The sequence below is a fragment of the Astatotilapia calliptera genome, chromosome 3 (assembly GCF_964374335.1).
Source record: "Astatotilapia calliptera chromosome 3, fAstCal68.1, whole genome shotgun sequence".
Classification (NCBI taxonomy): domain Eukaryota; kingdom Metazoa; phylum Chordata; class Actinopteri; order Cichliformes; family Cichlidae; genus Astatotilapia; species Astatotilapia calliptera.
Genome location: NC_137424.1, coordinates 16,571,288 through 16,585,653, shown reverse-complemented (window position 1 = coordinate 16,585,653; position 14,366 = coordinate 16,571,288). Strand labels below are relative to the sequence as shown.

Sequence of the window (14,366 nt, the reverse complement as noted above, 5' to 3'; positions counted from 1 at the left end):
TTGGGGGGTTCAGGCCACTCCACCACGGCTTTCACCTTAGCTGGGTCGGGACGTAGGTCTCCCTGCTCGATGACGTAGCCTAAGAAGGCAACTGTGGACACGTGGAAGACACATTTCTCACCTTTTACGAACAACCGATTTTCCAGCAGGCGTTGCAGGACCTGTCTGACGTGGGTCTCATGCTCTGACAGTGATTTGGAGAAGATCAGGATGTCGTCGAGGTAGACGAAGACGAACCTGTTGATGAAATCCCTCAAAACATCATTAACGAGTGCTTGAAAAACTGCAGGAGCATTAGAGAGGCCGAACGGCATAACCAAGTATTCAAAGTGTCCAAGGTGAGTATTGAAGGCGGTCTTCCACTCGTCGCCCTCTCGGATCCGAACTAAGTGATATGCGCTCCTCAAGTCCAATTTGCTGAAAACTGTCGCCCCCTGGAGCAGCTCAAAAGCAGAGGTCAGAAGTGGGAGTGGATATTTGTTTTTGATGGTTATGTTATTTAATCCACGGTAGTCGATGCACGGGCGGAGAGACTTGTCTTTTTTCTCGACGAAGAAAAACCCTGCTGCTACGGGCGATGAGGATGCGCGGATCAAGCCGGCGGCGAGGGACTCTGAGATGTATGACTCCATAGCCTCTCGCTCCGGTAGAGAGATGCTGTAGAGACGGCTAGTAGGCAATGGCGCGCCAGGGAGTAAGTCGATAGCGCAATCGTACGGTCGGTGAGGAGGCAACGACTGGGCCCGGTCCTTGCGAAACACTTCGGCGAGATCATGATAAACAGGGGGCACTCCGGACAAATCGGAGGGCGCGGTCGACTTGGCGAGGGAGGCTGGTGTGTGAGGCGGTGAGGCGGATTTAAGGCAGGTCATATCGCATTCCTCTCCCCACCCCGTAATGCGTCCCGTAAGCCAATTAATGCACGGGTTGTGTTGACGAAGCCAGGGGTGCCCGAGAACGAGCGGCGTCCGAGTGGCCTTAAACACAAAAAAACATATTTCCTCAGTATGGTTGCCAGACAGAGTAAGAATAAGAATAACGGGCTCAGTGACGTGAGTAATGTCAGGTAGGCGCTGGCCGGACAAAGCAGTGACATGCAAAGTGTGGGGAAGAGGTTCCTGCCCTAGCTGAAGGCGGTCTGCTAACTCAGAGTCAATAAAATTCTGTTCCGCCCCTGAATCTATCAAAACGGAGAGAACATGACCTTTGGTGTTGACCGTGAGCTGGGCAGACAGCATTAACCGTGGAGGAGATTTGTCTTGGCTGAGACCGCCCACCAGCACTCCTACCGTCACTGGTGGGCGCGACCTTTTGCTCGAGATGGGCAAGAGGCGACCACATGTCCCTTGTGGCCGCAATAGAGGCACTCACCGGCAGAGATACGGCGCTGGCGTTCCGCGGCGGAGAGATGCGAGCCTCCAATCTGCATGGGTTGCTCTCCTCCGTCTGCGCTCTCTGCCTGCCGGGAAGAGCTGGGCTCCGAGGTGGAGCCAGCCCTCCACTGCCCCGTGGCCTCCTGGGAATTGTAGTGCCGCGGCAGACGACGAGCTCGCAGCCGGTCATCCACCTTAATACATAAAGCCATTAACTCGGTAAGAGAGTGGGGGAGATCTCGCATAATGAGTTCATCTTTCACCTCTTCACGAACATTATTGAGCAGTGCACTCCGTAAGGCCTCCGGGCCCCAGCCTGTCTCTTCAGCCAAAATCCAAAAATCAATAGAATAGTCAGACATGCTCCGCTTCCCTTGTTTGTAGTTCAGCAGACGAAGCGCGGCGACTTCAGCGCCTGAGCCTTTATTGAACACAGTCTGGAATTTAGACAGGAAATCAGCATAGGCAATCCCGGGATCCGAGCTAAGCACGACCTGAGCCCACTTTAAAGCCCGGTCCCGCAGCAACTGGACAAAAAAGGTTATTTTGGCACTGTCGTTGTTATGGAAGCGCCGCTGCTCACGGAACACAAGAGTACATTGAGCCAGAAAACCAGCACACTTGTCCGACTCACCCGTAAAAGGTTCCGGCGTGGGCAGGGGTCCGTCCGAGGGTGGCAGAGGTGCCGGAGGTGCGCTCGCAGCGGCAGGCGCAGGCTCCTGGGGGGCGGGAGCCGCCGGCCGGGGATCACTTTCCAGAGGTGTTAAGCGAGCGACCGCCTGCGTAAGCGCCGCCATTTCGTGGTGGAGCCGTTCGAGCATTTGCTCATGTCGAGCTAGAGCAGCTCCCTGAGCGATGAGTGCCTGAGCGACGGGGTCCTGAGCGGCTGGGTCCCGACCTGCTGAGTCCATGATGGCTGGATCGTTCTGTCAGGTTTCAGTTAACGGACTCAAGCGCAGACCGGGACTCCTTACAGGATTTACAGATTTTATTTACACAACGACACCAGGTGATGCTATTTACAAAGTGCTGGAGGGAGGGGAGGGGGGTCCAGGGTTCCGGGGTATGTGAGGGAAAAGACGGGAATCTGACGTCCTCCAAAGGCTCTCTCTCTTCACTCCCCACACTGGGGAAACACCATCCACTCACTCGTCCACGGGATGACAGGCAGGCAGGGAAAGGTCCGGGATAGATCTGTACACAGAGATTATAGTTAGAGGCGAACAGACGGAACGAACTCACAGATCCTTATTTACAATCTACTGAGCGACTGACGCTGATAACTCAACGATCCAGCGACGAGTGACACAGTGCTGCTGTCTTAAATCGGCCTTGTGATTATCCCGATCGGCAGCAGGTGCGTGGGCCAGGGGCGGGAGCCCATAATGAGCATCGCCCCGGCAGGAGAGAGAGAGAGAAAACATGTTGCCTAATACAGAATCAGCTGGTGAGGCACAGGGACCATGACACAGAAGATGACTTGTTGGAATGAAAATGAGCTTGTAGTTTGTCTGCTTTAATAATGTGACTGGAAAAAGGTGTTGGACTTCAAATATGTCCATTTCTTTCACACTTCACCTTTAAAAGTGAAGCCTTGTGGTTCCTGGAAGGAAAAACACGACTTTTTCAAGTCTTTGTCCTGTTTTTATGAGAAATGTACGACTTTAATGTGAAACATTCAGAGTTTTTTCTCTTGTTGTGTTTGTTTGAAGCTGCTTCCTGTTGGCTTCAGCTGTTTGGAGTTTCCATTTTCTAAACTTCTACATTCTGAACCTTCTTCAGCTCTGAACAGATGATGAAACACTGAATGATTTCAAGCTCAAACTTTGTCTAATAAACTTACATCTTTCATTCTTTATACAGATTGTGGGACTGTGGTTTGTCAGAGATCAGCTGTGATTATCTGGCAGCAGCACTGAAGTCCAACCCCTCCCATCTGAGACAGCTGGACCTGTACGACAACAACTTGCAGGATTCAGGAGTGAAGCATCTGTGTGATTTCCTGGAGAGTCCAGGATGTGGACTTGAAACTCTGAGGTCAGTCAGCATGTTTTAGTTGTGCTGAGATGAATATGATGTGAAAGTTGTGCTGACACTAAACTGCAGACATCAGGCTGATATTATACTGATCCACACTGAGGATCTTCATGGTAAAGTCTGTTTTCTTCTTCTCTGGTTTAGTCCATTGACTGCAGCAGAACAATGTTCACATTTCAAACAGTGAGACTCAACGTATGGCCCGTGGCCCACACGCGGCCTGCCCACCTTCCCTGATTCAGAGAGAGGGGACCCTGATTAACTGTGTAGTGTTCTTCCTCACAGTTCTAAGTATCAGACACAACAATGAATAATCCACAGCTGACTGTCTTTAGCAGGTCAAAGGTCACGGCACACAGCAGACAGTGGGAAATATTATAACTCTGATCATTTATCAGCACATATCCATATGTATAAAAACAAAGCTGACACTGTGAGACTTGATCAGAGGTGTGATCATCACAGCAGAGGCCTTTGTGTCAAAGTCACTGAGGATCAAACAGAAACACATGAAGCAGATTTTCCTGTTCTGGCTTTTTATAGCAGATAACCTTCAAAATATTCTGCAGTCCATCAAAAACTGAAGCAAACCATGAATCAACATGTGAACATGAGCTGATGCTGCTGAAGTGAAGCAAAGTTACAGAGGTTTGATTACAGACACAGCTGAGAGTTTGTAATCTGTCATCATTTTAAAAGGTTTACATTTCTTCAGTATATCCACATTTGCAGCTGCTACCTCAACCTCCACTTGTCCAACACAACTGCTGTCCACTGCCTCCATGACATTGTGATTTTGCTGTTGGTCTTCTGTCAGATCTTCATCAATCACTTCTGCACGGGGCACACCTTCAGACTCTGCAGCTGCATAACGAAAGCCTGTAAGATAAAATTAGACATAAGGTAAATGTACACCAATATTCCAATGACAGGTGTGTGATTCATCTGGAAGTTATGTGCGGATTAGTGTACAGTGATAGCAATTTAGTATGTTTTTAGAGGGGGGGGGGGTTGTTTACCTCCGATGGGTGCTCTTTTTCGCTTCCGTTGCGTACGCCTTGAGTGCCGGTCCGAGTCTGATACAGGTATGTCGTCATGCCCCATGTGCAGTGTTGGTGCCCAGTCTGGATTTGTTACATCCATTTCATATGCTGGTTTGCCTGCAATAATGCCAAATCACAAGCTACTCAGTCGACATGATGTGGTTCTGCAGCATCACACATTAGCATGTTTTATCTCATTATCTATGACCTCAGCACGTTGAAAATCACACTAAAAGCCTTTCAAGAGTGATATGAATTAATTTAGAACTCACTGGAAAGAAAATGCCGTGAGCAAACCAACAAAAAGCTGGGGATTGCAGAGAACTCGATATCCGCTCGTCTCACCGCTGCAATCCAAGCCTGACGTCTTTGTTTAGTAATATCGGATACATGGGATCCCTCACGTTGCCTCCAGGACGGAAAACGATGAAAAGAGAGCCCGTTATCCAGCTTCTTGCCTTCACGATCGTGTGATCTAACGTTGCAACCGACAACACAACACGTACGATCCATAGCTGAAATGGTATCCTTTGGCTGGCCTACTGTCATGGCGAAAGGGGGCGTGGCCCATCTCCCGTGACATCACGCTCCAAAGCCCTATAGGTGGGAAAATGTACCATGTCGACCAATCAAAAATGATATGGAAACATGACATTTGGTTGTTTAGCAAAAGGGGGAAGTTTTAGGAGTGACCGGCAAGAGAGAGCGAGTGAGCGAAAGAGAGAGAGAGTTTTGATACGTGAGAGATTTGTGACGTTTACCGTGTTTGGTCTCAAGTTAGTTTGTTGTCTTGTGTATTTAGTGTGTAGCTGTTGTTTTGTTTTGTGTGTCAGTTCTACTAGTGATCGTCACAGTTGCTGCCTTAAAGCCAACAAAGGCAGATTGCAGTGTAAACGCTGAGTGACACACCTGCTGTCAGACCTGCAGGTTTATCCCTGTGCTGTTCTCATATGTGTTAGAGTGACACAAACTATTGTTTGACACCTGATTGTTCTGTAAATAGTTTGAAATGATTATATGAAAAACGTCTGAGCCTTGGCTGCATTTTTTGGTAAATAGTACCATATAACTTTGTTGTTTGCAAAACGTGTGCGTATTTTTAAAAGTGTACAATCTCTATTTGCATTTCAAGTTATGAAGATGATTCGTTAAACATGTGTGTGGTTTTTACAGTCAAAATATCACTTTCTACTTGTATTTTAAATTTTGTCTGAATTTAGATAAATTGTGCTGATACAGTTGGTCAAAATGAGAAAATAACAGATTGGCAAGATGAACTGTTTTTAAAGGTAAAATATAGAGGCCACATCAAAAGTAGTCAAGAAGGGTTAAAGGCTAAAAGCAAAGTTGTCACCAAGTACTGTTTATATTTGTGTGTATTGCTGCAGCTTTTTTGAGTATTAATTTGGTGCCTTTGTGTGAAATAATGGTATTGTGAGTGATCCATATAGTCACAAAGAATAGCCACTTGTTTCTGTGCTACCAAAGTTCCCCGGCTTTCATTCAAAATGTGTTTATCGTCAGCACCTGCACATTAAACTACTTAAACATTATAAATGTCTTCAAGCTCACACTGAGGCCTGTGGGGTACTATCAGCCACTGAGACAGTACACACATTTATATGTGTTTGTATATGAATATTTCATACTTTAAGACTGCCTGTTTATTTAAGGGAGATGAACAAAATACATTGGAATTGTACAAAATAATATCATGGATGATAAATTAAATAGATTTTAAGTAGATGCTTGTGCATTCTTAAAGTCTTATATGTTGAACTGAACTATGTGATCTGTTCAAAGCCTTAATCTTAATTTGAAGTGAAATGTGCATTTTGAGTTTATACACTATGTATATAAGGCAACCGTTTCCTTTTGCAGTATTTTTGTGTGGTGTACTTTTCTATGTCTTAACAAAAGGGGAACAAAGGTGTTTAAGTTCACCTAGGATGATGTGTTTTAATTTTCACATGGTCTTGCTTGAATTTGACCCTGACAAAGGCGTATGAACTCTGTCAGCTGTTTGGAGTTTCCATTTTCTAAACTTCTACATTCTGAACCTTCTTCAGCTCTGAACAGATGATGAAACACTGAATGATTTCAAGCTCACACTTTGTCTAATAAACTTACATCTTTCATTCTTTATACAGATTGTGGGACTGTGGTTTGTCAGAGATCAGCTGTGATTATCTGGCAGCAGCACTGAAGTCCAACCCCTCCCATCTGAGACAGCTGGAGCTGAGCTCCAACAACAAGCTGCAGGATTCAGGAGTGAAGCATCTGTGTGGTTTCCTGGAGAGTCCAGGATGTGGACTTGAAACTCTGGGGTCAGTCAGCATGTTTTAGTTGTGCTGAGATGAATATGATGTGAAAGTTGTGCTGACACTAAACTGCAGACATCAGGCTGATATTATACTGATCCACACTGAGGATCTTCATGGTAAAGTCTGTTTTCTTCTTCTCTGGTTTAGTCCATTGACTGCAGCAGAACAATGTTCACATTTCAAACCTTCAAAGAAGAAGAAAAATCCTCCACTGGATAATTCACTGTGAAACTCTCCAACTCTTCATTCCACCTTAAAGTCTGTCTGACACTGAAATCCAAAGCAAAATGTGCGTTTGCTTTACAGACAGCAGTCCAACACAAACATACACACATCATCCAAAACACAGTCCAACATCCAAATCTCCTCCACTGCCAGCATGAATGATGGGAAAGAGAAGGAGGAACACTCTGACATTCAGGGTTAGAATGAGTTTCATGAAGCAGACTGTGAAGATCAAAGCTGCATTAGAAAGCTTACATGAATGAATGAGTGGACAGAAGTGGACAGAGATCATCTGAAGCACTTCAAAGGCTTTAAATCAGCACATTTCTCTTTATTCTTTATCAACTCTGTTAGTTTCTCTCAGTTTTCTGTGGAATGAAGCTAACAGCAGGCTAATAAGATGCTGACCAATAGGTTTCTATTAAAGGTTGTAATTTGTATATGAAAAAGTGCTTTGGCTCAGCAGGGATCAGCTTACAGGTAGAATACAGCTGCTGGATGGGATTAGCATGTCATAGCTATCTACCAAACTGCTAACTGGGGGATTTCAGGCCATCTATGGATCATTTTTGCTAACTGTTTATTCAGCTTAGGCTCACAGGGCTGCAGCCTGTGCCCTAGCTGTCATAGGGCAAGAGGTGTGGTCCACCTGCACAGGTGAGCAGTCCATCACAGGGCCAACAGAGAGAGACAGAGAAGCACTCTCTCACATCCACACCTACAGCCAATTTAGAAGCACCAATGAACCTAAGCAGCATTTCATTGGACTGTGGGAGAACATCAACCTCCACAGAAAGGCCAACAAGCTTCAACCTACAACCTTCTTGCTTTAAGGCACTAGTGCCAACCACTTTTCCCCATTTCAGCCCAAATCCTGCATCTTCCTGTTTCTGACTCCAGGCCAGCTCCACTAACACTTTCTCATCAGACACTGCCACCTAGTGGAGGAAGTCTTAGTCCCATTTGAAGCTTCAGATTACAGTTAGTTCCTTTACAAAGAGGTGGAGGTGGTGGGGCCACAGCACCATCATCACTGAGTGCCATAGGACACTTAACCTTTGTTTCCATATGCTGGGAACTTCCTGTTGTTCCAAGGAGGACTGGAAAATGTGTGAAAATCTCCCAGTCAGTTCCTCACAGCACACTTCAATCATTTCCCTCCCACAGCATCAGGACCAGGGCTTTTTCTCTCTTTGGTCCCACTAAGAGATTTCCACACAAACACCTCATCAGTGGGACTCTCAGAGCTACCAGCCCTTTGCTACAATCACAAAGCTCTTCATTGAAATCAATGATATCAAAGCTGGAATCCAATGAGTCCAAGTCTTCTGCTGATTCAGCATCACATTCATCTTTGCTCCTTGTTCTGCATCCCCACCATGGACTTCATTCCTTTCCAAGCCAGCCTTGAGTGTCCTTTATTCAGCTCATCCTCTGCTTTACTTTTACACCTGATTTTAGCTGCTTTATCTCTCTTTCAACAAGTTTCTGTGCCTCAATCTTTTTCTTCTCTCCCTCATAACAAGACAGCTTCTTCTGCCTGAGAACATGTTGGAGTGATTTACTAATCCAGGGCTGCTTATTGGGGAAAATACTTCCTGTTTCCAAAGTAATCCCCATTTTTCCCAGAAAGAAATGTAAGTAGAAATCGATGATCTCAGTGAGAACATGAGCCTTTAAAAAGTCCCAGTGGGTGCAGTCAAAGCAGTCCCTCAGTCCCAGTATAGAGTCTTTGGTCCAGACTGGAACAACTGTGTGCCCAGTTTGAGCTCTCTTCAGTGCTGTGACCTGACAGACCCAGAGGGGCCATCACATCACATTTAGAAGCTCCCCTAATGGAGCCACAACACATGTCCAACACTTAGTCTGTCTTGTTGGACCAACTGGAAGAAATGATTCAAGGACTTAGTCACAGAACAGAGTTTCAAATCTCCAAAATCCAACTGGCTGCATCAGGACATATAGTCTGAAACTCTGCACAGTTTCCTGTTTGAAGCTGCTTCCTGTTGGCTTCAGCTGTTTGGAGTTTCCATTTTCTAAACTTCTACATTCTGAACCTTCTTCAGCTCTGAACAGATGATGAAACACTGAATGATTTCAAGCTCACAGTTTGTCTAATAAACTTACATCTTTCATTCTTTATACAGATTGATGAGCTGTGGTTTGTCAGAGATCAGCTGTGATTATCTGGCAGCAGCACTGAAGTCCAACCCCTCCCATCTGAGACAGCTGGAGCTGTACGGAAACAACCTGAAGGATCCAGATGTGAAGCAGCTGTCTGATCTTCAGCAGAGTCCAGACTACAGACTGGAGACTCTGGGGTCAGTAGAGTGATGGAGTGAGTGGGTGGTGCTGTCAGCAGTATTGTACTAAACACAGTCAGTATGAAACAAAGATCCAGTGTTTCCTGTAAAGCTGCAGCTTCTCAGTGAAGCTGTGAGAGGAGAATGGTGACAGGCTTCAGGATTGGACACAAACACTTCCTGTTTCTGACCTTTATGGTCACCATAGTAACGGCTGACATGCTCTGATCAAACACTGTCAACAGCCAATCAGCTCTCTGAACAAAGCAGCACGCAGACCAATGACTGCATTCATTTCCAAATTTAAAGCAGTGAAGAACACAGTCTGTAGGTGAGGAAGAATTTAGTGAGAGCAGATGTTTGGATGGAATTCCTCCAGTTAACAGCTGGAACCGTCCATCTGGATTGTTGGGCTTGTTGTTGGGGTTCCTACAGAGCTCAGAGTGGACACACCAAGGTTCTTCTAATGAATGAAAGTCCAAACTCAAACTAGGAGGGAAAAACATTTTCATCAACTTCAATAAAAATCCAAAGATTAGAAAAAGTGAAGCAACAATGAGTCCTAGTACAGTCCCAGCACTGAAGTCCCTGCTGCTCTTTATACTGGATGTGCTGCATCACTGACTGACAGCTGATGAAGAGTCTCTGGAAACACGCGTTTATCTCCTCTGCTCTTCCTTCTTCTCTCTGCAGGTGGAGGTGATGATGGTAAACAGGACGGTGTGTGTGCTGAGAGAGGAGGAGCTGTGTCCTGATGATCCAGAGAGGTTGAAGCAGCAGCAGCTTGTGTGTAGAGACGCTCTGACTGGGCCATGTTACTGGGAGGTGGAGAGGAGAGCTTCATCCAGCAGTGACTGACAGAGGAATGAGAAGAAGTGCAGATGACTGTCAGTGCTGCAGAGTGAACTGCTCTGAGAACAGCTCCACTGTCAGACACAATGTCCAGCATCATCCCTGTGTGTCCCTCTGGATCTGACAGAGGATCATCAGTGTATCTGGACTGCTCTGCTGCTGCTCTGTCCTTCTACAGTCTCTGCACAGTCTCTGTCTGACTCTGGCTTCAGACCCTCCTGGATCAAACTCACCTGGAAAGACTTTCAAACATCACTCAATAGATTTGAATACAGAATATATTTGATATATACTGTAGATGTACTGTAGAGTTGCAGTTTGTCACTTGTAAATACAGTCTGTGAGCAGCTGTGAGCTGAAAGATCTTTCTAGAAACACGAAATGTTTTCACTCTTCTGTTGCTTTTTCATATATTTCCACAACATTAATATTGATCCCACCTGTCTCACCTGTTTCATGCTTTTATACATAATAACAGGACACGTGTGATCTGAGCGCTGCTGTGGTTGCTGTGCTGCACGTCTTCATTTAGATAACAGAGACATCTAGTGGTTCAGAGGGAGAACTGCAGGAGGTGGAGCTGTGTTTTAGCATGGAAAACTTTTTATCTTTTAGGCACAGATACAAATATGACAAGTATCAGTGTGAGATACAAAAGGTCACATCAGTCAGCAGAGGGAACAGTGATCACACAGCAATGTAAGAATAGAAACATAACAGTGAATCTGGACATGTATACAGAGGGAAGCAAACAAACAGGATGTAACACTACATTAAAGCCACAAATGGGAAGAAAACAAACACAAAGGAAAATATATTTGATCTCAGGAATCCAAATCAGATGCTTTAGAGCAGGGGTCGGCAACCCTGGGCACGCGTGTCACAGCTGGCAAGCGAAGGGTTAACTGATGGCACGACCATAGCTGGACTGGCCATCGGGCATACCGATGATGATTTTTCGTTTTTCTGGGCCAATGATGTTTTTTTATGATTTTTTTTTTTTTGTAACGGTATAAACGATGGAAGGTGGTGGATTGGCCGGATGCTGGTCGATGTGTAGAAATAAGTCAGTTGTTTGGTGGTGGCTATGGCGGAGCTTCCACAGAGGCAGCAGGTGGATGAGGGAAAGGGGAGGCAGGAGGAGCAGAGACCCGAGGCGGCCGCCGGTCCGAGTGTTGGCCCCCTTGAACTTTCCCACATTTTGTCACATTACAGCACAAACATGATTCAATTTTATTGGAATTCCACGTGAAAGACCAACACAAAGTGGAACGGAAATCATGCATGATTCCAAACATTTTTTACAAATAAATAACTGCAAAGTGGGGTGTGCGTAATTATTCTGTCATGGAAAAACACACTGCCATCAACTGTTTTGTTTTTGTCAAAATCACTGTAATATAATCACTGTACCTTTATATACATGTGACTTATATTAATGCTGCTGCCCTCTTGTGGCTAAAGTGTAATTATGTTCTTGTTATTAGGGAAAACATTTGAGAGTAACATGACAAATGAGTCAGCACTTTGGCTTCAGCTTAAGAAATCCTCATTTTTATGTCATCAGTTATAGTTGCATGTATTCATTATCATAAGTTAACCTTTAATATTGATGTCTTAAATTGATGTTATGTAAAATAGCAATGATTTTATGGTTACATTAAATAAATGCATCACTAATGAATGAACTATTTCAGTAATTAATTTAAAAAAATCTACATAATCAATTAAAGATATATATTAATAATGAATTATCCATTAATTTCATTTAAAATTTTTCAATATTTGTTTATATAGAATTCAAATTAGTTAATTACATATTTAATCAATTATTGGTTTGTTTTCTATTTTAATTATTTTACTGACACATTTAATGAATTATTTAATGATGTATTTATTTAATTCACGTTGCTACTCCTGGCCCTGCATCGCTGTTCATAAATACATTTTATTTGTCAGCTTCACCCATCAAAGTCAGGGGGCGGGGTTAATGCTGATCAAGTCAAAACCATTGCTTTGGTCTGGTGGGCGTTCTTTTAGTGGGCTTTTCTCAATACTAAGTAGGCCTACACACCAGGGTTTGGACATGTGTGGACCCAAACTATACTTTTACCCTTTTTTGTGTGTCACCAAATACACTTTAATATTTTCTAGACAAGAATGTAGTGGCATAATCTTTAACCTCGTTTGGCTCCAAACAGAAGTGACAGACTTGAGCAGGGTTCATTTAAAGGCTGACAGAAGTGGAGTGGTGACGGGGAGATGTTTGACAGGACAGTGTTTCAGCCTCCACAGGTTCATGTTGTGCTCCATCAGTCAGTGAAGATGAAGTCAGTGCTGATGAGGCTGTAGAGTGTGTGAGGGATGTGAATGAGGATGATGAAGATCTGATGATAGCAGATAAAAACAGGCTGCAGAGACTTTGAGCCATACAGGGCACACAGTGTGTGTACAGAACAGCTGAAATCATTATGGAGGCCTCACTGGAATATGGAAGCATCACAGTACAGCTTCAGTGAAGCATTAAAGTCTCTGATATGAGATGAGAAATGAAGCAGCCAGAGCTTTTTCATGAGTGGAAACCCACTGTGACTGTGAGCTGCTGCTACAGCCTCCAGATTAGCCAGCAGCTCATCCTGCTCAACATGGACCTGTGGTCAGAGTGTGTGCTGGATAATCCGGCCCAGGATGAGGCCAAACTGACATGGGATGAAATGTCTGTCACATAATTGAGCTTAGTGTAGTTTCATTTCTGCACAATTTAAAAACAACCAAAACTTTGTTCTGTCTTTTCTATGTTATACTGTAGACTTTCTTTGATACTGTGTCCAAAAGGAGCAGCTTTTACTTTGAAGGGGAGGCGTCTCTGTTTCCTCTTCAGGTTGGATGATGGAAGCAAATTAGTAGCTGTGTCCCAAAACGTCGGCTGCATCCTCCAGAGGCTGCATTTGAAGGCCGATTACATCACAGCCAGGCGATGAAGGCTGTCCGTATTTGTCGACTCCTTCAAATGTGCCCGACAAATGCGTCCTTCATTTCCCCGAATTTGAAGGATTCGTCGGGTGTGTCCTTCGTGGCCCACCATATCCCAGAATTCATAGCGCGGCCCAGCCAAATTTCAGCTGCCAACAATGGCGGCTGCTACTAAGTTTTCAAATTACTCTTATTAATCTTTCTGGGTCACAAAATAAACTTTTAACATATTTTCAGGTGAGAAAGTAGCTGTGTAAACTTCAAATATCTGCTTGGTTTATCAAGACATCGCATATTTGCAAAAGTGTGCAGACGTTTTCGGAGACGTCTGTTCCCCACCCGCTCGCTAGCAAGCCGGGGGGTTCAATGGTCACTCCAGCCGGCGAGAGCAGCGGACGCCCGGCTTCATCGTTTTCAGACCCCGCTCTTTCGCTACTCAGGTGAAACACGATATATAAGTCACTCGGATAACTTAAAAATGTAATTGTTTGCCTTTTTTCTGTGTTTTATTTGTTCCGGAGTAAATCGGTTTGGCTGAGATCAAAGTTCCTCCGGGATTTTCACACAGCTGAATAAACGTTAAACAGGAAACTGATTAAACAGAAGTGTAAGACGGTCGAGAATTTACGCCAGTGTCCTGTTATATTTTAGATAGCAAGGAGCAGACGGCCGAGTTTATTAAACTCCACCGACACAGCGGTGACGCAAATCTGAAGGCTAGACCGTCCCATTTCACAGCCTCGCACTTCCAGCCTTTTCGGTCTTTGAAGGACCCGGCCCACGTAGACCGCGAATACCGGGTCCTCCGAAGGATGCAGCCGACGTTTTGGGACAAAGCTAGTGTGTGATGTTCTTTCAGTGTTGCACTTTGTAGACGCTCCCTGAGCACTGGTCTCACAGCCAGCTGCACATAGAGACCAGTGTTGTTAGTCCAGGTCAGAAGATGACTTGTTGGAATGAAAATGAGCTTGTAGTTTGTCTGCTTTAATAATGTGACTGGAAAAAGGTGTTGGACTTCAAATATGTCCATTTCTTTCACACTTCACCTTTAAAAGTGAAGCCTTGTGGTTCCTGGAAGGAAAAACACGACTTTTTCAAGTCTTTGTCCTGTTTTTATGAGAAATGTACGACTTTAATGTGAAACATTCAGAGTTTTTTCTCTTGTTGTGTTTGTTTGAAGCTGCTTCCTGTTGGCTTCAGCTGTTTGGAGTTTCCATTTTCTAAACTTCTACATTC

The 14,366-nt window shown here is 44.7% G+C and overlaps 1 protein-coding gene and 1 long non-coding RNA gene across 2 annotated transcripts in view; one reads left to right on the top strand and one right to left on the bottom strand.

Annotated features, from left to right (window-relative positions):
* Positions 1-14,366, top strand: part of LOC113035147 (protein TANC1-like) — a 388,820-nt gene that overhangs the window by 337,053 nt on the left and 37,401 nt on the right. The window lies entirely within an intron of this gene.
* LOC145425328 (uncharacterized) lies at positions 2,343-2,975 on the bottom strand. Its single transcript, XR_013905995.1, has 2 exons — positions 2,649-2,975; positions 2,343-2,567 (listed from the first exon to the last, which is right to left on the bottom strand). It is a non-coding gene; the product is annotated as an uncharacterized LOC145425328 (long non-coding RNA).